Source organism: Halichoerus grypus, chromosome 2 (genome assembly GCF_964656455.1).
Source record: "Halichoerus grypus chromosome 2, mHalGry1.hap1.1, whole genome shotgun sequence".
NCBI classification, from domain to species: Eukaryota; Metazoa; Chordata; class Mammalia; order Carnivora; family Phocidae; genus Halichoerus; species Halichoerus grypus.
The window spans coordinates 170973120-170998137 of record NC_135713.1 but is presented as its reverse complement, the minus strand read 5'-3'; the positions used below and the strand labels follow the sequence as shown (position 1 = coordinate 170998137).

The 25018-nt window shown below is 47.2% G+C and overlaps 1 protein-coding gene across 1 annotated transcript in view; it reads left to right on the top strand.

The window, feature by feature from the left end:
* The window catches only part of ASIC2 (acid sensing ion channel subunit 2), a 1112496-nt gene that overhangs the window by 243223 nt on the left and 844255 nt on the right, over positions 1-25018 (top strand). The window lies entirely within an intron of this gene.

The following is a 25018-nucleotide window of genomic DNA, read 5'->3' as shown; positions in this document are numbered from 1 at the left end:
GCATCCTGTAAATTAGTGGTTGGAAAACTACAGCCCTTAGGCCAAAGACCAGCATGCCATCTGATTTTTTAGTTGTTTGCAGTATAACAGCTTTATTGAGATCTAATTCACATTGCATATGATTCACTGATTTAAAATGTACAGTTCAGTGGTTTTCAGTATAACCACAGGGTTGTGGAACTATGACCCTACTCAACTTAGAGCTTTTTCATCATCCCAAGAAGAACCCCCTTAGCAGTTACCCCTATTTTTCTCTGACCCCTCATCCCCATTTCTAGGCAACCACTAATCTGAATTCTGTCTCTATAGATTTGCCTAATCTTGGCATTTCATATAAGCAGAATCATACAGTATAACTGGGGTCTTTTACTTAGCATATTGATTTCAAACTACACCAACATTATAATGTGTATTGGTACTTTGTTCCTTTTTTATGGCTGAATAATATTCCACTGTGTAGCTATACCACATTATCTTTTTTTTTAAAAAAAAATATTTTTATTTATTTGAGAGAGAAAGAGAGAGCACAGAGGAAAAGGAGAAAGCAGACTCCCCGCTGAGCAGAGAGCCCAATGTGGGGCTTGATCGCATGACCCAGGAGCCCCAAGATACCACATTTTCTTTATCCATTCATCAGCGGATGAACATTTTGACTATCGTGAATAATGCTACTATGAACATTCATGCACAAGTGTTGTGTGGACATGTATATTTATTTCTTTTGGATATGGGTCATGATAACTCTCTGTTTAACTTTTTGAGGAACTGTTAGACTAGTTTCCAAAACAACCATGCCATTTTATTCCCAGGAGCAGTGTATGAGGGTTTTGATTTCTCTACCTCCTCCCCACACTTGTTGTTCTTGGTCTTTTTTATTATAGCCAAGATAGTGGGTGTGAAGTGATATCTAATCGTGGGTCTCGATGTGCATTTCCCTGATGGCCAGTGCTATTGAGGATCTTTTCATGTGCTTATTGACCATTTATGTATCTTCTTTGGAGGAATGTCTCTTCAGATCTCATGTTCATTTTTTAACTGGGTTACTTGTTGTCTTATTTTTGAATTGCCTTCTTTATATATTTTGGATACAAGTCCCTTATGAGATACTTGGTTTGCAATTATTTTTTCCCCATTTTATGGATTTTTCTCACTTTCTTAATAGTATCCTTTGCAGTACAAAATTTTTAATTTTGGTGAAATCCAATTTATCTATTTTTTTTCTTTTGTTACTTTTGGTGTCCTATCTAAAAATCCATTGCCTAACTTAAGGTCATAAATGTCTATTTTATGTCTATTTTTTTCTAGAATTTTATAGTTTCAGCCCTTATATTTAAGTCTTTAATCCATTTTTAAGTTAGTTTTTGTATTTGGTTTGAGGTAAGGGTTCAACTTCATTCTTTTGCATGTGGCTATCCTATGTCCCATGCCATTTGTTTTTGTAAATAAAGTTTTTTTTTTTTTTTTTTTTTCTTGAACACAAACACACTCATTCATTTTAATATTATCTAAGGTTGCTTTCATGGTGTAATGGTAAAGTTGAATAGTTGTTATAGAGACCATATGGCTAATAAGCCTGAAAGGTTTACTGTCTCTTCATACACACACACACACAGTAAATTCAAAAAATAAAAATAAATTGCTGGCCCTTCCTATAAATAGTTATCAAATAAATAAATGAAATTTAGTTAGTATATAAATATATGGCTATCCATACTATTTCAGTAGCTCAGAGAAAAAACGTCCCTAGCCCTTGCTAAGAGCAGACAGTTTCAATGACCTTCTTGCATAAAAATCACAAGCCATGGGGCGCCTGGGTGGCTCAGTCGGTTAAGCGGCTGCCTTCGGCTCAGGTCATGATCCCAGGGTCCTGGGATCGAGTCCCGCATCGGGCTCCCTGCTCTGCGGGGAGCCTGCTTCTCCCTCTCCCTCTGCCTGCTTCTCTGCCTACTTGTGTTCTCTCTCTATCTCTCTGTCAAATAAATAAAATCTTTAAAAAAAAAAAAAATTTAAAAAAAAAAAAAATCACAAGCCAGGAGATGTGAGTTCAAGTCTCAGCTTTGCCACTTATGTACATCTCCTTGGTGCCAGGTCTCTGGTACAACGGGGGCATTCCCATCCTTCTCTGCACTTTCTTGTCCGCCTTGTCGAGGTGCTCCTCACAGAACTCCCTATGTGTGAGGAGGCAGCAGTGAGTGGAGGGAGGGAAGCCCCATGGCTTTGACCTATGGCGGCAGAGCATTGCTTTGTTTTGCTTTTTGTTAAAATGTCTTGTGAAAGATGAGAAGAGTCTTGTTCTTGGGATTGGTTGGAAATAATAAATATAACAAACATCCCTCTATGTTTGTTATATTTCTGGTCTTCCTTGTCCTTGCTGCACAGTCTTGGCAAGTTAACTGGATTCTCTTTGAGTCTTCAATTCGTCATCTGAGTAATGGGGGAAAACAATAAATATATCAAGTTATTGTAAAAGCTTGAAGGGAGAGCCTCAATAGAACCTCCGGGTTCTGGTGCATTGGAGGGGGTCAGGAAAGAGGAATTATTGACATAACCCTATCCCATTTAAAGCTGAGTAATTCCCACCCAGCCTGGCCCAGATGTAGCAGCAAATATATGAATTTTCCATGAAGCCTTTTCTGTTGCTACTGAAAGTATGTGTTCCCTGCTCTGGGCTCATAGAACATGTCATTTCTCCATTACAGAACTTTTGCCCTAAGTTTCTGTCTCCCAGATGTCAATGGTCCCTGGATAACCAATGTCTAGAATAGTAACTGACCATATGGCTGTCAATATATGTCTGAATGTCAGCATTCACATGACCTATTCTTTTCTTCCCACATGACTGATATGTCCAAAAGACCACACATCCAGAAATCACTGGGACCCAAATGAATCATGTTCTTTGGCAACAAGGTGGTGTGCTCTAAGCTACCAAGAGGTTCAGACAAAATTCGAGAAGCACATTTCAGAGACTGGCTCCTTCTTAGGCTTGGGAATGGAGCCCTATCCATGGCACCTCTTGACCCCATTTCTTCACCCCCTCTATTCAAGCTGCCCCAGGAGATCAAGGATCAGTTCTAGGGGGCTCACACTTTATGGGACAATTGACAACAGAGTGTGTTCAAGGAAGCAAACAGAAAGATGAACTTCAGGAATACCCAAGAGAATCATGGAGTTGTAGGAAATTAACTTGGAAAGGAAACTCAGGAAACCCGGAAATACACAAATTTAAAATATGTGTACTCTTTGATCCCCCAAATATCACTCCCAGGAGTTCATCCTGTAGAATAATCCCATTAGTGCTCAAAGATAAATATAAAATATATTCATGGAAGCATTGTTTTCTTTTTTAATAAAAAATGTGTGAATTAAAAACAACCCAAATTTCCATCAATAGGAACCCACAAATATATCCATACGGTAAAACATGATGCAGACATTAAAAAGGATGAATTTAGGAACTTCCACAAACTGACGGGAGTATAATTTGGCACAGATGTTATAGAGAAATGGCAATTTCACTCATGGATATATGCCCAAGAGAAGGGTCTTTACAAGTGTACCAAAAGGAATGCAGAAAACATCTCTATTTATAATGGTCCCAAATTGGAGACAACCTAAAATTTCATCAACACTGGAATGGATCCACTGATTATTATATAACCACACATTGGAGTACTATAAAATAAAAATGAACTACAGCATACAGAACTACATGAATGATTCCTACAGAACGTTGAGCATATAAGCCAGACACAAAGGAATAGTGTTTGATTCCTTCTATATGAGGTTCAAAATCAGGCAAAACTAATATATATTTGAAGTCAGGAGAATAATTTTTCTTGGAGGGAAGGAAGGGCTTCGTGAATAGGAGGGGGAGGGGGTACAAGGAAATTGTGCAGTAGGCAAGTACCAGGGAAGGGGGAGGCTGGTAAAGGTCCAAGTATTGTTCTCTGTGGTGGTTTCATTATTTGTGAACATCCCTCTATGTTTGTTATATTTCAGTAAAAAACAAAAGTTAAAAGGAAAGGACATCCACCATATATTAGAGGGGGGGAGAAAAGCAGACTACAGAAAAATATGTAGCAATGTCTCATTTAGGTTAGAGAGAGATTAGCTATGAACATAAAATTCTGGAAATACATGTACCAAGCTGTTAATAGTTATGGTTTCACTTGGCAGGAGAGTTTTAATATCTATTACTTTATACAAAAAAAAAAAAAAAAAGATGCTTCGATTGTGAAAAATGAGATAGCAGGGTCCTAATTCTGCTCAGTTCCTGGGTTGGTCAGCCCAAGGGAGACAGCAGAATGAGGCTCGCAATTCTGCTAGGTTGCTGGGTTGGTCAGCCCAAGGGAGACAGAGCAGAATGAGGTTCACAATTGACGTAACAGAAATTGCCTCCCATGGCTCCTGACCACAGCCTGATGTCAACGTGAATCCTCCAACCTGGGGCATCAATATCTTTAATGCATAATCCCAGGCCCCCCAACTTCATGCCTGTTCATCTCCTCAGTTGCTAGGCAATATGTAATTAAATTTTGGAAAGCCTCCTCCACCCTGGATATATTATCCTGGAAATTGGACTTTGCATCTGGCAGTCTTAGAAAGCAAAATTCCACTCCCCTCAGCCCCCCACCCTCTGGCTTGCAATTGACTCACAATTTAATTAAAAAGATTCCAGGGACATCTGGTCTCCTTTTCTAGGAGTGCACTTGCAGTTGGTTTTTCTGGCGTGTTTTTGTTTGCAAGCCATGGATTTATTTACAGAGGCAGAGAGACTCATTTTCCTCTCTTAGGTAGATCTTTGTGGTCTTTATTAATGCTGTTTTATAAGCTATGACTGTTCCTCTGTATTGTAAGTTCTTAATGGTCTGTTTCTCCCTGAGTTCTGTTCAGTCAATGAGTAACCAATGATGCCACGGAGGTGCCTGTCGCACTGCTGACTCCGTATGGAATATGGGGTGCCTATTCACCATTGGGGAATCCAGAACACAGCCCCTCACCACCCCCTAATCCCAACCCTCACGCCCCTTCCCATCAACTGAATGCTTTGTTGGCCATTTCTCTAACAGTCACAAAATAAATATAGAAAGAACTCTTGGAGATATGCATGGCAGAGAAGCGTGGGGAAAACTGAGCCAGGAGCTGGCTGGGCAATCTCTGGCAAACCACTTGCCCTTTCTGGGCTTCCGTTCCACCTGCAAAATAGGTTGTTGGACTTAACCAGCATTTCCCGAACATTGGGTTATTTCCATATTTTCACGATTTGTTCTGTATTGCATGCCTCCTAAGCTATTATTTATACAATCTTTTTCTTCAGATTGACTCTCTTATTTTCCCCCCAGAAATGTGTGTATTTATAATGGGAACTTTAAATCACTACACAAATGGTAAAATATTATCATTACCATAAATAGGAGGTTAACTGTAAAAACGCATATGATGAAAACAAACCAGTGTTGCTAACTTGTAACTAGACGTTGTTTTCTGCCAAGACTCTGTGCCCAATACTTGTTCTCTCTTTGTTAAAAAAAAAAAAAAAATTAGCAAATGTTTAGAGACTTGTAAGAGGAATATTAATACCACTTTGGGACTTTCTCCTTAGGCAACACCAGAATGACTCCAAAAGATGCGACAAGGAAATAAGCTTCTGATTATAGGATAATTTAAAAGGAACAGCAGCCTAGGTAATCTGGAAAGTTCTTTCTGGTTCTAGCAGTTACGGGGGAATAAACCATAGCAGAGGGGAATTGAAGACTCCAGAAGCTGATGCTGAATCCTTTCCCCGGAGTCTGCACTCAGTTGTCAGTTCGCCTGAGCTACCCGGTCCCCAGACGTCGTTTTCCTGTGCAGTGTTCCAGTTGGGGCTCTCTCAGGCACAAGGGACAGATAAGTACCTAGTGAAATATCCTCAAGTGAAATATTCTGGGGCTAAAAGCATCCTATGGCATTCAAGGGCAGGAGTCCTAGTGGGGGCTCCCGTGTGAACCGGAGCTGAGCTGCTCACTTCCCAGCCGCTCCCTCCATCTAGTGTAGGACATTCGCCAACTGTGCAATGAACCAGAACCTGGAAGGGCCACTTTGGGATTCTTCGCTGAGTTATGACAACTTGTGTCCCCAGAAAGCGGGCGCGCACGGGTGCACAGGGAGGGGATGCTGTTAAGGAGTATCTTTGACCAGCTGTTAATTTTCTCATTCAGCTGTGGAAGGCTGGCTTGGGTATTCCAGAAGAGCCGGGGTCACAGAGGTGGATGTGAGTTCGGATAGGGGCATGCCGTGTGCCAGCTATTTTACTAGCTGCATACTTGTTTGCACCTGTTTCTCAACTATAGGCTTAGGATTGAAAAGATGTCTATTTTAGATGTTTTGGTGAAGATGGGGTGGAACTGTGGCTTCTCTGTTCCTGAACATTCACAGTCTTGTGGGACAGACTGAAATACACAACCAAAATGGCAAACGGTGTGCAACAAATATTAAGAGAGGATGCTACCCGGGGTTTGCACAACAGAGGATGGGGCAGAGAGGCTCGCTTTCACTGACCTCAAAGTGAGGGGCCTCTTTCAAGGCAGAGAACAGAGGAACAAGGTAGCGGGCAGAAGGAAAGCTGGAGCAGTAGTGAAGAGGGGAGCGTGGGAGGTAGGTCCCCAGCAGCAGAGCTGAAGGGGCAGAGCCCAGAGAGGTGGGGAGGAGCTGCTGCAGCAGAGTCAAATACCGCGGTCTCCCACCTGCCCCTGATGGCTTTGTCATTGCTTGACCGTCATGAATGAAGGTCCCTGCACCCTAGGGATATCTCCTATGCTGTAGCAAGAAACCATCTCTGGCCACAGCAGTGCCCGAGTGGACGCACAGAGAACTTGGCTACGAAGATCAGCAGTCGTGGAAATGGCACCAAGACAGCTGTAAGAAATTATGACTTGCATTCAACCAATGGGAGGCTGTCACTTTCCTCTCAGCAGGCAGAGAGGATGGGAAGGGAAGGGGCAGGCTGCTCCAAGTTCTCGAGAGCTGGTGTCAAGCATGAAGAAAAGTCAATGTGTTTCAAAGCTTTGGTAATGATTTTCCCGTACTCTCCACAGTTCGAATGCAAGTGAAATTGGTGGTTATTAGATGCATAAACTTCCGTGCACCTGTCTCTTCATGTTCAGAATGGGAATAATAATGCCTGGCCTGATTCTATTAAAGAGCTGCCATGAATTTCAAAATTAAGTAATGCATGTGAAACCACTTCAGAAGATGAAAAGTACCATATGAATGTGAAAAAAAATATTCCGTGACTGTGATATTATTTCATAAACAACTTTGGATTCTGCATTTTTCATTTAACATTGTCCCCTAGACATTTTCCATGTCACTGGAAACTATTTATTCTGGCTTTATTCTGGAATAACTCCCTTCTATCCCACAAAGTGAGTGTACCCTAAGTTACTTAAACACTCCCTTATTATTGGACATGAAGATTGTTTTCAATTTTCTGCTCTTAAGACTGATAGAAAAATGCCCACCTTCTTACATATAAGGGTTTTTCCCCTTCTTTTTTTTAAGATTTTATTTATTTATTTGAGAAAGAGACAGAGAGCACAGAGGGAGAAACAGACTCTCTGTTGAGCAGGGAGCCCAATGCGGGACTTGATCCCAGGACCCTGAGATCATGACCTGAGCCCAAGGCAGATGCTTAACCAACTGAGCCACCCAGGCGCCCCTCCCCTTCTTTTTAATACCTCAGATGATTTTCTTGGCACAGAAGAGTTACTGTAGTGAACAGCAGTGAGTGGTGTGTAGACTGTGGATACATATCGACAGATTGCTCTCCAAAAGGATCGTGCTAGTTCATACTTTCACTGGAAGTGCTCGACTGTGGACACTAGGTCCTTGGTGACCAAGGCTGTCAACTCTGGAGGCTAGGGCTGATGCCTTAATTACTCACCCATGTACCTCCAGTGTCCACCGCAGTATGGGATATATTGTAGGTATGCAGTCATTTCTGCACACAGAACTCATAGACTACTTAACTTTGAACTTCGGAATGGCAGCAAAAAGTCTACCCATGCAAGAATGAACTCATGCTATGGAAACAAAATTAAGTAAAAACCTCAGCATAGCAAGAAGGCCCGGAAAGCTCTGCATCTATGTGACGTGATTCTGGTATCAGCCACCAATCTCTACTGTTGGAGAATTACTAGAATTACTCCAACCCGTGGTCTGACTTCTAAGAGAGAAGCAGGCATCTTCCATATTGTATAGCATAGAAAAGTTTACCCTTGGAAAGAATCAGATAAATAATTGCTCAGCTCAGCCTTTTTAATAATTCCAGTATTTCACTATTTCCCATTTCTGGGTAGACTATATGCCCCCAGGATGGAGGGGCCCTGGACTCCTCAAATCTGACTGTGTAGACAGTCACTGACTCTGCCCCTAGAGAGGGGCTCAGCCCCAGAAAGGAAGGCAGTGCTTATCCCGTGTGCCTTTATACCCCAGCTCAGGAACTCTGAGCAGCCCACCCTTCTCTTCCCCATCCCCACTTCCTGCAGAAAGGAAGGTGAAAGATCTCACATTTACTGAGCAGGAATTATGTCTGGCACCATGCGTGCCTTATCTTATTTCATCCTTAGAAATATCTAGAAAGTGGGCGCCTGGGTGGCTCAGTCATTAAGCATCTGCCTTCGGCTCAGGTCATGGTCCCACGGTCCTGGGATTGAGCCCCACATCGGGCTCCCTGCTCCGCGGGAAGCCTGCTTCTCCCTCTCCCACTCCCCCTGCTTGTGTTCCCTCTCTCGCTTTTTCTCTGTCAAATAAATAAATAAATAAAATCTTAAGAAAAAAAAAGAAATATCTAGAAAGTAGACATCATAACGTCCATGGTAAAAATTAGGAAGCCAGGACTTAGCCTCCTTTAGAGCCACTCACCAGGTAATATGGCAGAGCCAGGATTCTGATGCCATTACCCCAAGCTACTGTCCCCCGGGCTCTCTCATGCTAAGTTAGGAACATATATAAGAAGGAATACCCCCCCACCCACCCCCAGGTCACATTGCCTCTCTCACTGCCAACTCCAGCTTTTTTTCCCTTTTTTTGATTTACTGAATTCCGATCATTAAAATCATTCCCTTCTTTTTTTTTTTTTTTAAATATTTTATTTATTTATTCATGAGAGACAGAGAGAGAGAGGCAGACGCAGAGGGAGAAGCAGGCTCCCCACTGAGCAGGGAGCCCGATGTGGGACTCGATCCCAGGACCCCAGGATCATGACCTGAGCTGAAGGCAGACACTTAGCGACTGAGCCACCCAGGCGCCCTAAAATCATTCCCTTCTTACTCACTGAGCCTTTGTGAGGCCTTTCCTGGGAGCCCCAGGGGACAAGGACCTCGCGCCACACTTAAGATCTATCAGTTGCCCCCAGTGTGTTACTGGGCGAGCCATTTAACCTCCTGACTGAACTTCAGTTTCTTACCGTAACAGGAGAGACTGATAACGCCTACCTGTCTCTCCTGAGCTATCTTCCTTCCTTCTTCCCTCCCTTTTTTTCTCATTTACTCTGCTCTTCCCCTCCTTTTGCAACAACTCGTTGTCGGGTGCCTGCCGAGCACCTAGTGTTGGGCTAGGTTTTCCTGTGCTGCAGACAGACCTAGGATGCGAAGCCACAGCTTCTGGACCTGGAGAAATGTCCTCGTACCTTTTGATCTTGGGCAGGTTATTTACTGCAATTCCTTCCTGGATTGAAGTGAACTGCATATAACACAGCACTATTATTTTGATGCTTCCTTTGCTTCTTAGGTCATCCACTTAAGATTATTAGGCTGCCCCTGCATCCCCAGCACTGAGCACAATGGATGACATGTAGCAAGGACTCAGTGACTACGAATTTCATGAATGAATGTGTCTTATCCTCCCAATGACAGTTTCAGTTCCTGGACAATCTGGGCCATGTCAGTATCAGAGCTGGAAGGGACCTCAGTGAACTCCTGCCTGAGCAGGGGCTCAGAGGTCACACACACTGAGTGATGGAACGAGGTCTCCCTACAACCTTAAGACAATCCTTGTGTCTAGTATGGTGCAGCAGTTGACTCCGACAACTCATCAGTGTTGGTCTGGAAGATAGGACCTGGCCAAGGCCAACGCAAGTGTGTGTGTTGTCCTGGGAGATTCCCAGAGGGAGCCCAAGTGTCCCATGGGCAGAGTTCTGGTCTCCCATGATCCAGCCCCCTGTGAGAGGCACCTGAAGCTCTCGCTCTGGCTGCGGGCCTTAGGAAGCACCTGGGAGGTGAGAGAGAGCAGCAGAGATGGCCCCACTGAGCATTTCTGTCCCACTGATGGTCGGGGGGGACTCGGGTTATCTTTGATTCCCGAAGATAAATCAGCTGTGAAGCTGCTCCCACTAACCCCAGTGTTAATGAGGTCTTTGAACTGAACAAAACGCATATCTGTAGTTGAGAGCACAGAGGGCTGACAGCGCAGAGCCTCTCATTAGCCATTTCTCTGTAAGCAGTAGGCTGGACCCTGCAGGGAGGCCACGCAGAGGGGTATGGAGAGAGGGCTGTGGTACTGCAGGGTTTGGCATCCCAGGCATTATTCATTTCCCAGCTGTGGTCCCTGCATCTGTAGAGTGAGGCTTGTTCTATCTCTCCTTTCTAGGCTGTTGCACAAATTAACATATGCAAAGCATGTGGACCAGGGTCTTCCTCTAGCAGGTGGCCTAAGGATGAGGGAGCAACAATGCTGATGAGGTGGGGGTAGGGGTTGGCCCACCTGTCTACCCACCTGCCCATGGACATTCTTCTGAGGATGAGAGCTCAAAGTCCTCCCAGGCCTTGGTAGCCCCTGCAGGTGTTACCCGAGCTCTTCTTTTTGTTTTCTTTATGATTATATGAAAAGTTTATTTATGTTGTTCAAATTTAATTTCTGCTTAGTTTGGGCTCCTGTAATAAATTACTGTGGAGTGGCTGGTAGGAAAAACAAGCACTTATTTCCCACAGGTTTGGAGACTGGGAAGTTCATGGTGCCGGCCGATTTGGTGTCTTGTGAGGGCCTGCTTCCTGATTTGCAGCAGGCCATCTTCTCTTTATATCCTTGGATGCTGGAGAGCGGGGAGAGGAAGCAGGCTCTCTCCTGTCTCTTCTCCTAAGGGCACTAATCCTGAAAATGACATTTCTAAATGCCATCATATTGGGGATTAAAGATGAGGATACTGAGGCCAAGAGAGAGGACCTGACTTGTCCAGTGGTGCAGAGTTTAACTGACGTCTCATTCAGGGCCTTTCTCATCAGGAGAGAAGGAAGACCTCTCCTCCTTCCATGGGCAATGGATATTAGAATGTCATTTTTGAAGAAAGCTGCTATTTTAAGGTAGAACGGCTGCTATGGACAGAATGTGTCCCCCTACCTGAGCTCTCCTTGACACTCACTAGACCCCAGGCTGTAAGTCTGGGGAGCTGGACAGCGGTTTGCTGTTGAGGATTCTGACCTTGAACAAGCACTTGCTAGGTACAGGGCTTGGTTCCAGGTGATTCCATGTGCTTTAGTGGAAGATGAGTCGGAAATCCCAGATCTTTCTAGCTCTGCCCCCGATTTACTGTAGGATTTTGGAATGGTCACTTTTCCTACTTGAAGGGCAGTTCCAGATTCTGCAGTGGTGGCTTGAAGGAGCTAAGTTGGCACAAAGGATAGGCTGTCGTCAGTTTGAATCCCAGCTCCTGTGTTAGCGTCTGACCTCAGGCGAGTCTCTGAGCTTCTGTCTGCCCTCCTCCAAACTGAACCTTCCATGTCTTGGACAGTTCCTGGGCCTCTGAGCTCCAGTGTTGGCCTCTGTAAGATAAGGCGTTGGACTGAACGGCAGGTGAGGTCCACGTGAGTCTTACCCGGGGCTCCGGTGGCCTCTGAGTTCATTTCTCACTTGTTCGCTTTTCTTTCTTCCCTCCCTCCCAGTGGGGGGTGTCAGGGGCTCAGGGGGACTGGCTGAACCAGGACGGGACATATGAAAAGGGACAGCACTAGGACAGCATGCTCTCCTCTCTCTGCCTGGACCTCCACCGGCTTTCATCTCTCCCCTTACCTGGTCTTCTCTGTCTCCAGTTCCCTGCCCTGCCCCATAAATTCTCTTCTATGACATTAAGATCTATTTCTGGGGCGCCTGGGTGGCTCAGTTGGTTAAGCGACTGCCTTCGGCTCAGGTCATGATCCTGGAGTCCCTGGATCGAGTCCCGCATCGGGCTCCCTGCTCGGCAGGGACCTGCTTCTCCCTCTGACCCTCCCCCTTCTCATGTGCTCTCTCTCTCATTCTCTCTGTCTCAGATAGATGAATAAAATCTTTAAAAAAAAAAAAAAAAAAAAAAAAAAAAAAAAAGATCTATTTCTGCAACCAGAGCCTTTAATTCTGCTATTAGTGAATCCTCACGTCTAGGGTTGAGAGATCTAGTCAAAGACACACCACGTCCAGGACGGCGCTGGGAGACTGTAAGGTCTGCCTCAGGGAACAGAAAAGGTGCCCAGGGCCCTGGGAAACCAGAGCTGGTATGGGGATAGCTGCAGGTGGGGGGGCAAGGCTCTCAAATCTCAGGGCTGCCGGGGAGCAGCTGCAACGAGTGATGGAGAACGGCATGCGCACTCACCAATCCCCCAACGCCGGAACTCCTGGCCCCAGGAGGCGAGCTTAGTCAGGTCCTCCAAGAGTGGGCCCTGAGGGGCCACACCCAAGCCCGGCCCCTGAACAGCACATCATGATCTCTCATGTCTCTGGGCCTTTGCCGGTGCCGGGAGCTCTGCTCGGACTGCCTCCATCCCTGTGTCCGGCTCACACACGCGTCCTCACTGGTCTCACGTGCAATGCAGGGAGCGCCCCCGTCTGTGTCGCTTGCCCTTTGCCTCCATGGGGAGAAGGCCACGGCATCCTCTGAGCTCTCACCACCTGCTACCACCGCTCTCATCACTGCCACCACCACCATCACTAGTATTAATACCACCGGCACTGCTAGTACTGCTACCATTACTATCACCACTACCACTACTGCCAGCATGACTATTAATACCGCAGCACCACCGCCACCACCGGCACTCCTACTACTCCTACCACTACTATCACCACTACCACTACCCCCATCATGACTATTAATACCGCTGCACCACCACCACCACCGGCACTCCTAGTACTGCTACCACCGCTATCACCACTACCACTACCCCCATCATGACTATTAATACCGCTGCACCACCACCACCACCACTACCACCAGCAGCACTGCTACCATTATTACTGTAACAACTAACATAACAGCAAGTACTCTTTCTGTGTGTTATTCTAAATGCCTTGTCCATTATCATATTAAATTCTTGCAATGACCTGTTGAAGCCAGTATTGATACTTGTCCTCATTTTACAGATGACTAAAGGAGAGGCAGAGGTTGGTTTACTGGCTCTAAGCTAACTGGCCAGTCTGATGCCAGAGCCCCTGTTCTTGGCCACTGTCTGTACTGTGTCTCGTGTACATACTTTCATTGCAGTATCATTATGTAACACATACAACCAGTTGTTTACTTCTTTCCCTCTCCCCTTCCCCTTGATCATTCTCTCTCTGCCTCTCCCCTTCTCCTTTCCTTCCTCCTTACACTGTGAGCTTCTCAGGGACAAGGACCTTAGAATGCTTTAGTCTCCGACTGTCCAGGGCCCTGCACAACACTGGCCTGTAGCCAACATCAATGACCATTGAACTGGGTTGTGCAGAATCACTTGACTATAATTCTAGCCATGCTTGGGCTCTACCTCTCTCATGAGGAGGTGGTAGAGTTGGCCATTCTGGGGCTATGTCTGAGAGATGTGGGGACTCAGGCTTCATCCTGATCTTCATCCCCTTCCTTTGGTGAGACTACAGGAAAGGAGGCGCAATCTGAGAGTGTGTCAGGAAACACAGAGCACCGCCCTTCTCCCCCAACTTACCATCCTCATCCCCAGTGTCTCCCAGTCCAGTAAGCCAAGAGTGGATACACATGGATTTTCACTCCATGCATCCATGGTTTACAACTGACTAATGCATCTAGAAGTTTCTCCACCAAAGAACTATCATCATAACTGTGTAAAGTTTCATCCACTTTGCAGAATAACTTCATTGCATCCTCAAAACATCCATCTGGGGCTCATAATATTATTAATCCTGAATTTACATATAATTCAGGTTGGCAGATTCACTCATCTGGGATCACACAGCTATTCCATGGCGGAGGCAAGAATCACACCTGACCCTCTTGAATCTGCAGCCCACAATTTCCCCACCATGATGCAGTCACACACATGTGAGGAACTTTAAAGCCCAGAGATGGTAAAGAACTGACCTCAGGTCACACAGCCAATTGGGAGCAGACCAGGATTCACCGTCTGGGGTTGACCAGCTCCTGATTCTTTCCTTGCTGCAGTAAGGACCCAATGATGCTCACTTACGTGGGGATCTCACAGCACCCCATCCCTCCCTCCTCCTGCCATCCCATCTGCCTTCCCCAGCAACCCCGCCCTCCCTTTTGGTAACCTACAAGAGTATCTCCTGTGGCCAAACTGCTGCCTGCAACTCCATCTCAAAAGGAAAGCCCTGGTCCCCTAGCCAGTTACCTAACCCAGCTGTCCTCCCGGCAGGAGCCTGATCAGAGGTTCCTCGTGCTTCTGCTCAAGTGCAGCAACCAGAGAGAAGTGAAGAGGCTGCAGGCCCACTCAGCCCCGAGACAGCCCAGGTCTTTCTGAATGTTAATAGCCACAAACCAGCACACACAACACCCAGGGAAAGATGACCCCCATCAGGAAAACTCATCCCAGGCAGATGACAAATGGGAACTGGCCATTTGTGTGACAGAGGTCCCGGATCTCAGCCCCAGCTGACTCAGCTGTGGCACACGCATCATGAGGACGATCCAAAGGGGATGCCTACCCAAGTGTCTGTGAGTTGGCACATCTGGACAGCATGTGCAACAACTTTGCTCTCTCTGCAGCTTCTGCTCCTGTAGAGAAAGCCCTTCTCCCATCCCTAAATCCCACATACCCACGGAGCCCTGGGCATGATTCTCAGACCCCTGTTCTGGCGTGCTTGCCACAGTGGAGGCATGCAAATATGCACATGCCCCAGGAAGGCACAGTAAAAACATAGGTACACATGTGCCAAGCATATACATGCTCACCACATGCAAACCCCATTGCTGTACAGTGTGCTTCTGTGTATGCACATGAATATACACATATATGGATGTACACAGAACACGTACACACAGTGCACCTTGTGGGACTGCACACATAACCTCCCCCACACACACACACTCTGTCTGCACAACACGTGGTCATAAGCAGTACTCCAGCCTCTAAACAGACATGCGCACATGTCTTCAGTGCAGAAGCACCCAGAATCACTCCTTTGCTTCCAAAACTCAGCTGGAGTTGGTGCTGAGCCTTTAAAGACCAAAGAAACATGCCGCTTCCTCCCCCCACCCCATTTACTAAATGATAGACATGTACTGGAATGGACAATCCACCAACTAGGAGATGTATTGCACCAGAGTTGACCTCTGTTGAGTTCATTCCTTCCTGGTCAGAAGGGCTTTCAAATCAGGCATCTTAGACTTTTAACATTGATGAGCAAATACCTCAGCTCTTTTAGAGGTAAATTCATGGAATTGAAGTGGAAGATTTACACAAGTGATTTAGAGGTAAGGAAACTGAGCTCTACAGAACTTATAAGATTAAGGTGAAGCTCCCACTTGGTGGGAAAGCCAGGATCAGAATTCTGGTCTCTTGGCTCCCAATCTGCTTACCTTCACATGTATCCACTTGTGCTCTTCTTTTCTCGTGTTGATCCTTCCTGCTGCTATTAAATCCATTCAGACTTTCTGCTCACCTCAGAAGAAACTCCAGAAGGCCACTGCTGTCAGCCTATCCCTGACTCTTACAGGATCCTGATCACTATTAGAGTTTGTCCCTTAGAGATTGTTCCTTAGAGATTGTCCAGGCTACACTCCCATTTTGCAGATGAGGATAGAGATTCCTTAAACACAATTTCATTGTGAGCCCCCTTGGCCCTTTTGTCTCCAAGCCAAACAGGAATGAAGAAATGCACGGTGCCTGGCACATGATTGGCGCTTACTCCATGTCGGTTCCTTGCCCCAGGTGAATGAGCCACCTTCCCCACAGGCTTCCTTCCCATGGCCCGGACCCTCTCCTGCAAGGACTCTCCACACGGAGGTCCTCCACTGCTATCCCGTCCTCATTCTGTTTCTCCTTGGGGTGTGCCCTCCTTGTAAGGTGTCAAAAAAAAAAGCCCTAGCCCTGTTCTAGGTAATCAAATCAAATCCCTCCTTCATTGTTACCTGGTAAAAAGTGTCAACTGACTGTGTGTGTGGCAAAAAGTTTTAAGCTGAGGGTCACAGATCCTCCCTAAAATTTCATCCAACTCATTTATTTGGGTAAGAACGTACATTTCTGAAAGTCTCATAGCTTTTATTAAATTACAGAACCCTAGGACAGGGAAAAAAGGCTTAGGGTTTAATCCCTCTATTGAGGCTGGCAGTAGAATGGGGGGCTGTCTGGCGGTGTTGGTGTTGGTACCATATTATGGAGTAAAAGGGACCCCATTGAATGGCATCATATAATGGCAGGTTATTCATTGGACCATCTTGCTCCTGGACCCTCCCCAAGTTCTCGGAACCTCACCTCAGCCAATGGTAAAGACACCTGACTTTGTAGCATGAGCCCCTTGGAGACCCACTGAAGAGCTATGTGAATTTGGGGAAATCTTTTCTTCCCCTTTGGAGAAACAATGCTCTTATCAGTAGGCAGCAAAGTATAGCGGAAGGAACATCAGAAAGCCCTGAATTCAAATGCTGACTCCCCACTCATCCTGGGCAAGTCACTTAACCTTTCTGTATTTCAGTTCCTGGGCTGTAAAATCAAAATTTGTAAGCATCAGACTTACATGTGGATTGAGATAACACATGTAAAAGCCAGCACATTGCTTTAACATAGTTGGGGCTCAGACACCTGCTTCCTCCTGTCATTTTCCCCTCCCCCCCAAGAGAGGACCTGTATTCGGTCAATAGCTCCTGATCCCCAGCAAGAAGGGGACATAGATTATCCCAAGGCCAGTGGAGAAGGTTAAGCTGATTGCGTGCTTGTCCCCTCCTGACCCTATAGATATTCTCCTTCCCTACTCCAGCCTAAATGACCACAAACCACAGGGATCAATGATGATGACACAAGGGAAGATTCCTGTGTCCCGGATTTCTGTGGCTTCCTTGTATGAAGAAGATTCTAGAAGGAGTGAACTGCTTTGGCAAAGGGCCTCATTGCTCTCTTGGAAGGAAGATGAGCTTTCTCCGTTTTCCTTATTAAGGTAAAGCTGCATGTGATGACGGTAGAAGCTGGGCTCCCCTGTCTTTTCGCACAGCCTGCTGGCTGTTGAGCATTCTTCCCCTGTTTGACACTCAGAAGAGAAGCTGGGAGGGTTTGGTCCCAGTGACGCAGAGCAAGCCTGAGTCACCGAGTGCAGGCTGGGGGCACAGGGAACTACACATCTGTCACATGCTTGGCGCGCGTCCCTGCGACCGGGCCACTGTTTGCTGGGATGGTCTCTCTCATCTGCCCCCTAGAGGTGGAGTACTCCAGCTCTGGTCATGGAAACAGCTGCAGGACTTCTCCCTTAGGTAGGTTGTCTTTCATTTCTCACAATTACTCCGTGAACTGAGCTGATCAGGGATTATCCCATTTGGAAGAGAGGCAAACTGAGGTACCTAAAAGACCATCCAGTTAGACTAGTGGTTCCCAACTGCAGGTGACTTTGCCTCCCCCACCCCCAGCCCAGGGGACATATGGCAATGTCTGTCCACATTTTTGGTGGTCACCACCTGGGCAGCTACTGGCATCCAGAGGGTAGAAGTCACGGATGAGGCTAAGCATCCTACAAGGTATAGGACAGCCCCCATAAGAAGGAAGCATCCAGTCCAAAATGTCAATAGTGCTGAGGTTGAGAACCCTGATTTAGATCTTTAAACACATCCTCAGCTTGCATCTTCTAGAATAAGCAGGAACAAAGAATAGTAAGAAAGACCTTTCTTCTTTTGTTGCTGCTTTTGTTCTTGAAAACTGGGCAATGAATTTGAAGAGAGCTTCCTTCCCTCTCACTCTGGATACCCCCTGCACCCCTACCCCCATCTCTGCCAGTCGATAAAGCTGACTCTCCCTGGGCTTCTCCTTCCTGCATCGCCCCAGCATCCTAGTCTTTGACGTGTCAGCCTGCCCTTGTGGGTGGTGACAGGAGAGTGCAGGAGAGAGTTCTTATCCTTCCTCCAGGGTCCTCCCCTTCAGGGATGCCTGCTTCCATGAGAGCCCTCTCCAGGAGAAGCAAGGAGCGCGGTGATTGCTCATCCCTCCCCACTGGAGACAGCCCCTCCCAACACCCCCAAGTTCTCCAACTGAAAGTGAACCTCGAAATCATTTTGTTCCCTGCACCCCTTTTTGAGAGCTCTAGCTTTTAGACATGGGGAAACCGAGGCCCAAGGTCACTCGGGAGCAACAGAACTAGAGCTACATCTCTTAAGTTGCCATCCAGCGATGTCTGCAGGGCATCCTCTGCCCACGGGTCTCCACACGGCTGGTACCCACTGGCGCTGGGCGTGGTTCCCCCCAACGCTCTCCGTAGGTTAATGGGCTGGAACGGCCAGGTCCCAGTCATTTTGCTGGGATTGGATTTCTGGGCTCAGGCAATGGCCCCAAGACGCTGCACGCCCCAAGTGCCAGGAAATAATATGGTCGAATGACCTGAACAGGAAAGTCAGACAGGCCCAGCGAAGGCAGCTCTGGGTGCCCGGGGCTCAATGCAGAGCACCTGCAAGGTTTGAGAGCTTCCATCCTATCAAAAGAACTAGAGACGATTTTGCCCACAACAAATATGACTCTGTTATGTGTGTTCTCCAATCATGACCCAAAGGAAACATGCCCACAGACAATGCCACTCCCCCAAGACAAAACCCAACAACAGGCTGTCAAACTAAGTACATCAGCTGATCTCAAGGTTCTTCCTTGAATATCTATTTGCCATTGTTCAGTCCCTTTGTCACTGGCTGGGACTTGCTGGTAGACAAGTAGTAATTGCTGCTAGAGGCTTAAGGAAATTTATGCGGGAAGAGCTAAACAAGGAGAGAAATGGTATCCGGGAACTGTCTCTCTGCATGTTGGGGACATGAGCACATGCCCGGGACAGAGCGGAAAGGTACGTAGGGCCAGGTCATAGCAATGCAGTGTTTATGTTTCACTTTATTTTATTTTGGACTGATGCACAGAAATGCTCATGAACAGACTGTTTAATGAAATGAGATGGCTTATCACACAGGCACGTTTGCCTTCATACCTTGCTCCCAACCTCATAACTGACTCCCAAACCCCTGTGAGCCAGAATCCCTGCTTATTTGGAGCAGCTGAAGGGAACAATAATGCAGGGATGATAGGCACGATTAGACTGTACTGCAAGAAGCGAAGGACTGTGTTTTTCGGGATGTGTTTCTTACAAGAAACAGCATAACCTCTAACAGATCTGAATTCAAAAGCTACATTGCTACATTCTGCCTCTGCCTTTACAATTGCTCAGGACCTGGTAGCACACACTTATTTCTCTGCCTCCAGGCTTGTCCTCATCTGACCCATGCTGCAGCAAAAGTGACCCTCCTCAAATGCAAATCACATCAGCTCCTCCTTTGAATAAAGTCCCTCCTGGCTCCCTGTTGCCTTTGAGGTAGAATCCAAACTCTTTGCAGGGCGTGAAAAGCTTTGCCTTGCCTGAGTCCTGCTTACTACTGACTCAGAGATTGCTAGTCCCCTGTTCCCAGTCTCTGATACAGTCTTGCAGGGTATCTATCTGACATTCCCATTCTTTCTTGTTTGACTCTGAATCAACCTTCCAGACTCAGATGAGATCGTCTCCCCGAGAAAGCCTGCCAGGACTCCCGAATCCATCCCTAGTCTGAGCAGCAAACAGGATGGTTTTTAAGACAACAGACTTTGGTGTCAGACCTGGGCTTGGATGCTGGTTTAATCCCTTATTGGCCATGTGACCTTCAGCAAGTTACATGGCAGCTCTGATTGCTTGGCTTCTTCACCTACAAAATAGGAATGATAGTGACCTGGTTCTCCCAGAGCCCTTGGAAGGGTTAGTTGAAACTGCTCAGTAGATCACCAGCTCCCAGGCAATGTCCACTTGGGTGGGCAGCAGGTCACTACAGGGGCTCTCCCCCTGCTTCCCGATCCCGGTTTTCACCACGGAGCTCCCAGAGGGTGACGACTGAACACAGGATCTGGCCCAGAGTCGGCCCTGGTTGCAGGTTGGTGAATGAGTACCCTGAAGAATGAGCACATTTATTCACTAGTGTAGAAGACTGAGGGTCCAGGTTCTACTTCTGACTTTAGCATAAGTGAATTGTGAACATTAGGGCAATTTTCAGAAACACAAATGCAGAAATAGACCAGGAATCAACTGGTGGGCAGAATCAGCCTCCTCTGAGCTGTGTTACTTCAGTAAATGAGTTAGCACCTCCCAAAGCTTCAGCTTCCTTAGCCGCAGAATCCAAACACTGCCTACCTGTCATGAGGATGAGCAAATAATACCCACTTCATGTGCTTAGCAAATGTGACTCCCCCCTACCCCGCCCCCACCCTTCCTTGTGTTTTCCTATTTTGCTTGGCCGAGCCCCCAAGTAAAATGCCATGCCCAGTAACGCCATGGGCCCGGGACCCTGGACTAGAGCCTGTCCCCATGCCAGGAGCCTCTCGCCCCCTCCCCCGCCACTCAGCAGCTGCCTAGAATGTCTCGGGGAGCAGGCAATTGGGAATTACTGTGTACCTGAAATGCTGACGTTGTTTTTTCTGTTCTTTTATAAAAGCAGAAGGCAGTCGGCTCTGCAGAATGTTGTATAAATAACCAGATAAAAAGATTAGTGAGAGATCCCTGAGAGCATTGGAGCTTCTAAAGCAGGCCCGCTTTGAGGCAGGGAAGGGGACAGGATCTCAGCGCCGTCCCCCCTTGCTGTCAGGTTACGACAGCCCTCGCTGACATAGGAACAGAGAGGGCGATGTTCTCACGTCCCCCAGGCAGCGGCTTACTGAGAGGATGCGGAGAACAAGAGGTGCACGTTAACCAAAGGTGCTGACAGTGTCACAAGAAAAATAGGGGAGACCCTCACCCCACCATGTCACCATTAGTTGGGCTTTTATTGCCACCCAGGGTAGAATGTAGACCCTGCTGTTTCTGGGGGCTTCTTTACTTCTAGCAGTAACCCGTTCCTGTCCTCTTTGGAGAGGGCCTGTACACCCAGTCAGCTCATCTGATCCCCAGGCTAATGGATTTTTTGGCAAAGGCAGCGGTGACTCCACTTTGTTTTAGCAACTGGATCTCTGGTAGTGTTGCCAACCCTTTTCTTGGAAAGGCAGAGTATGTACTGGAGGGAGCTCAGGCCCCACGGGCCGTTGGCCGTGGGGTGCCGGGCAAGCATCTTTACCTCCCAGAGCTCAGTCTGCTCTTCTGTCAAGTGCGGACAAAGTGCATAGCTCATAAAGTGCCCAGAGTGTCCCCATATATGTGTATCTGCATCTCCTTCTGCCTGGGACACTTCCCGAACTTTCCACCCCCTCCACTCCCCTTTGCCCAGTGAATGCTTACTCCTTCCTTCCTTCTCGAAGCTTTCCCAGACTGCCCTGCACTGGACTCCCATCCCTGTGCCTCGCTCTATACTAACATGCACCACAGGGCCTTGTCCTTGCCCATTTGCCCCTCTGCCTCACCCTCCAGGGCATCCTCAAGAGCAGGGACCATCCCATTCTCCTCTCTGTCCCCAGCACATAAAGACTTGTAAGGAATGCTGGTTGGTGAATTCATGGGGAGAATAGGCTGTGTCTATTTTACCATTGCTAAGCTGAGGGCACGGTGGTCCCCTGGAAGCTGTCTGAAGTAGAGGAAAAGGGCAAATGCCCCCGGGGGGCAAGATCAGTCTCATTTCTGAGGTTTATATGTGCCCACCCATGGGCAGGAGGGAGCTGGAGACCAGGAGCTGAGGATTGCAGGAAGAGGTCAAAGCTGGAGTGTCAGGCTAGATGCCAGGGAAGTGTTGATGTGGGCTGTTCACAAGGCCCGTTGACCTGGGACTTACTCTTACTGGTCGATAACCTCATTACAGATAGTTGGCCGCAGAGCTGGCCAGACAGGTAAGGCCGAGCCGCACTCCCTGCCTGATAGGTGAGAAAAGGGAGGCTCGGGGAGCAAGTGGATCTTTCCCAGAACCTATGGCAGTGATGGAGCCTGACGCTAATAAAACATTGCTCCACTGAGCCTCGTCTTTCTTCCCCACCAGGGGCCTCCCAGAGGTCTCTGCTTCTGGGGGAGGATGCAAAGAGGTCCTGGGAGCTGGTTCCAAATCCTCTAGGTGCCTGGGTTTAGGTGTGCCTGGCTGGGGTTGGGAGCTCTTACACACAGCACTTGGGAAGACCTGGGGGGAAACCAGAGCTCACCGAGCGCCTGGGCAGGCAGGACACAAGGGCCTGGGGTGGGCAGAGACGACGTGCGTAGGTATGAGAAACTGCACTTTCCTGGTCATCTGGGCTCTGCCTTGGAGGGTCAAGTCCCTGGAGAGAAACTGAGGCTCCTGCAAGTGCTCCCCAGGAATCCCAGCTGCTCACAGGTGTAGGCTGTAAAAGAAATAGACAGTGTTGTTGTGTGTGGGTGGGTGTGCATGCGTGTTTAACAGCAAACATCCCACTTTGAAAGGAGTCAGATTGGAATTGTCAGTTAAGCTGGAGAGGTGGCATCATGCTGTCCATGTACCTGCTGAATCCAGAACTAACTCCCCCATTGTCACCAGCCCCACTCTCTGCATGTGAGATTCGACAGAACAAGGTGATGGCCAAGGGATTGGCTGTCAGAGCTATCTATCAGTGAGGCCACTGCAACAGGGGATCCACCCCTTGGTCGGGAGAAAAATCTCATCAAGTCAGCCCCCAGCAGGACTGGGCAGCGAAGCCAGGGGACGTGGGCTGTTGGTAGAGAGCTGGGTGAGCTGTCCAGCCAGGCTTGGGCACCGGCTGCTTGGTTGTGGCTTCCTGGCAGCGTCTCCTGAGTTCCCTCCCGCGGATCCCATCTGGGGGGAGCTGACTCCCAGAAACCTGCACCACGTCCGCCCCAGGAGAAGGGCCCAAAGCCAGAACTGGTCTGAAAACCCTGGGCTCACTGGGCCCAGTTGGGGGTGGACCAACATTCCACTCAGGTCATTTTGCTTATGCCCAGTGCCCCCTGGTTGTCACCTATGGCTTTTGGAAATTCAGACATTTTGTCGATCACTTGGAGAACAACAGGGAGGTCTTCGCATGAATTCTCCAGAGTCTCCTCAATTCCAAAGTCGTAAAAGAAGAAAAAGCCCGTTTTAGCTGAATAGTTATATTGATAGGAGCTTTGGCAAGGTTGGAGGCAGCCGGGGCTCTGAAATCACAGGGCCTCAACCTCACAAGCTTTTCTTCAGCATGTGGAACACTTCATCAGCACTTATTAGATACTTTTATTTTATATACTGGATAAATGAGGTCATTTTAATCATACGCATAAATCTCATGAGAAAGTTAAGGCTTCAACAAATGGTGTTGGGAAAATTGGACAGCCACGTGCAGAAGAATGAAACTGGACCATTTCCTTATACCACACACAAAAATAGATTCAAAATGCTTGAAAGACCTCAATGTGAGACAGGAGTCCATCAACATCCTAAAGGAGAACACAGGCAGCAACCTCTTCGACCTCAGCCGCAGCAACTTCTTCCTAGAAACATCGCCAAAGGCAAGGGAAGCAAGGGCAAAAATGAACTATTGGGACTTCATCAAGATAAAAAGCTTCTGCACAGCAAAGGAAACAGTCAACAAAACCAAAAGACAACTGACAGAATGGGAGAAGATATTTGCAAACGACATATCAGATAAAGGGCTAGTATAAAATCTATAAAGAACTCATCAAACTCAACACCCAAAGAACAAAGAATCCAATCAAGAAATGGGCAGAAGACATGAACAGACATTTTTCCAAAGAAGACATCCAAATGGCCAACAGACACATGAAAAAGTGCTCAACATCACTCGGCATCAGGGAAATCCAAATCAAAACCTCAATGAGATACCACCTCACACCAGTCAGAATGGCTAAAATTAGCAAGTCAGGAAATGACAGATGTTGGCGGGGATGCGGATAAAGGGGAACCCTCCTACACTGTTGGTGGGAATGCAAGCTGGTGCAGCCACTCTGGAAAACAGTATGGAGGTTCCTCAAAAAGTTGAAAATAGAGCTACCCTATGACCTAGCAATTGCACTACTGGGTATTTACCCCAAAGATACAAATGTAGGGATCCGAAGAGGTACGTGCACCCTGATGTTTATAGCAGCAACGTCCACAATAGCCAAACTGTGGAAAGAGCCAAGATGTTTTGACAGATGAATGGATAAAGAAGAGGTGGTATATATATACAATGGAATATTATGCAGCCATCAAAAGGAATGAGATCTTGCCATTTGCAATGACATGGATGGAACTGGAGAGTATTATGCTGAGCGAAATAAGTCAAACAGAGAAAGACATGTATCATATGACCTCACTGATATGAGGAATTCTTAATCTCAGAAAACAAACTGAGGGTTGCTGGAGTGGGGGGTGGGGTGGGAGGGATGGGGTGACTGGGTGATAGACATTGGGGAGGGTATGTGCTCTGGTAAGCACTGTGAATTGTGCAAGACTGTTGAATCTCAGATCTGTACCTCTGAAACAAATAATGCAATATATGTTAAGAAAAAAAAAGAAGAAGAAGATAGCAGGAGGGGAAGAATGAAGGGGGGAAATCGGAGGGGGAGACGAACCATGAGAGACGATGGACTCTGAAAAACAAACTGAGGGCTCTAGAGGGGAGGGGGGTGGGAGGATGGGTTAGCCTGGTGCTGGGTATTAAAGAGGGCACGTTCTGCATGGAGCACTGGGTGTTATGCACAAACA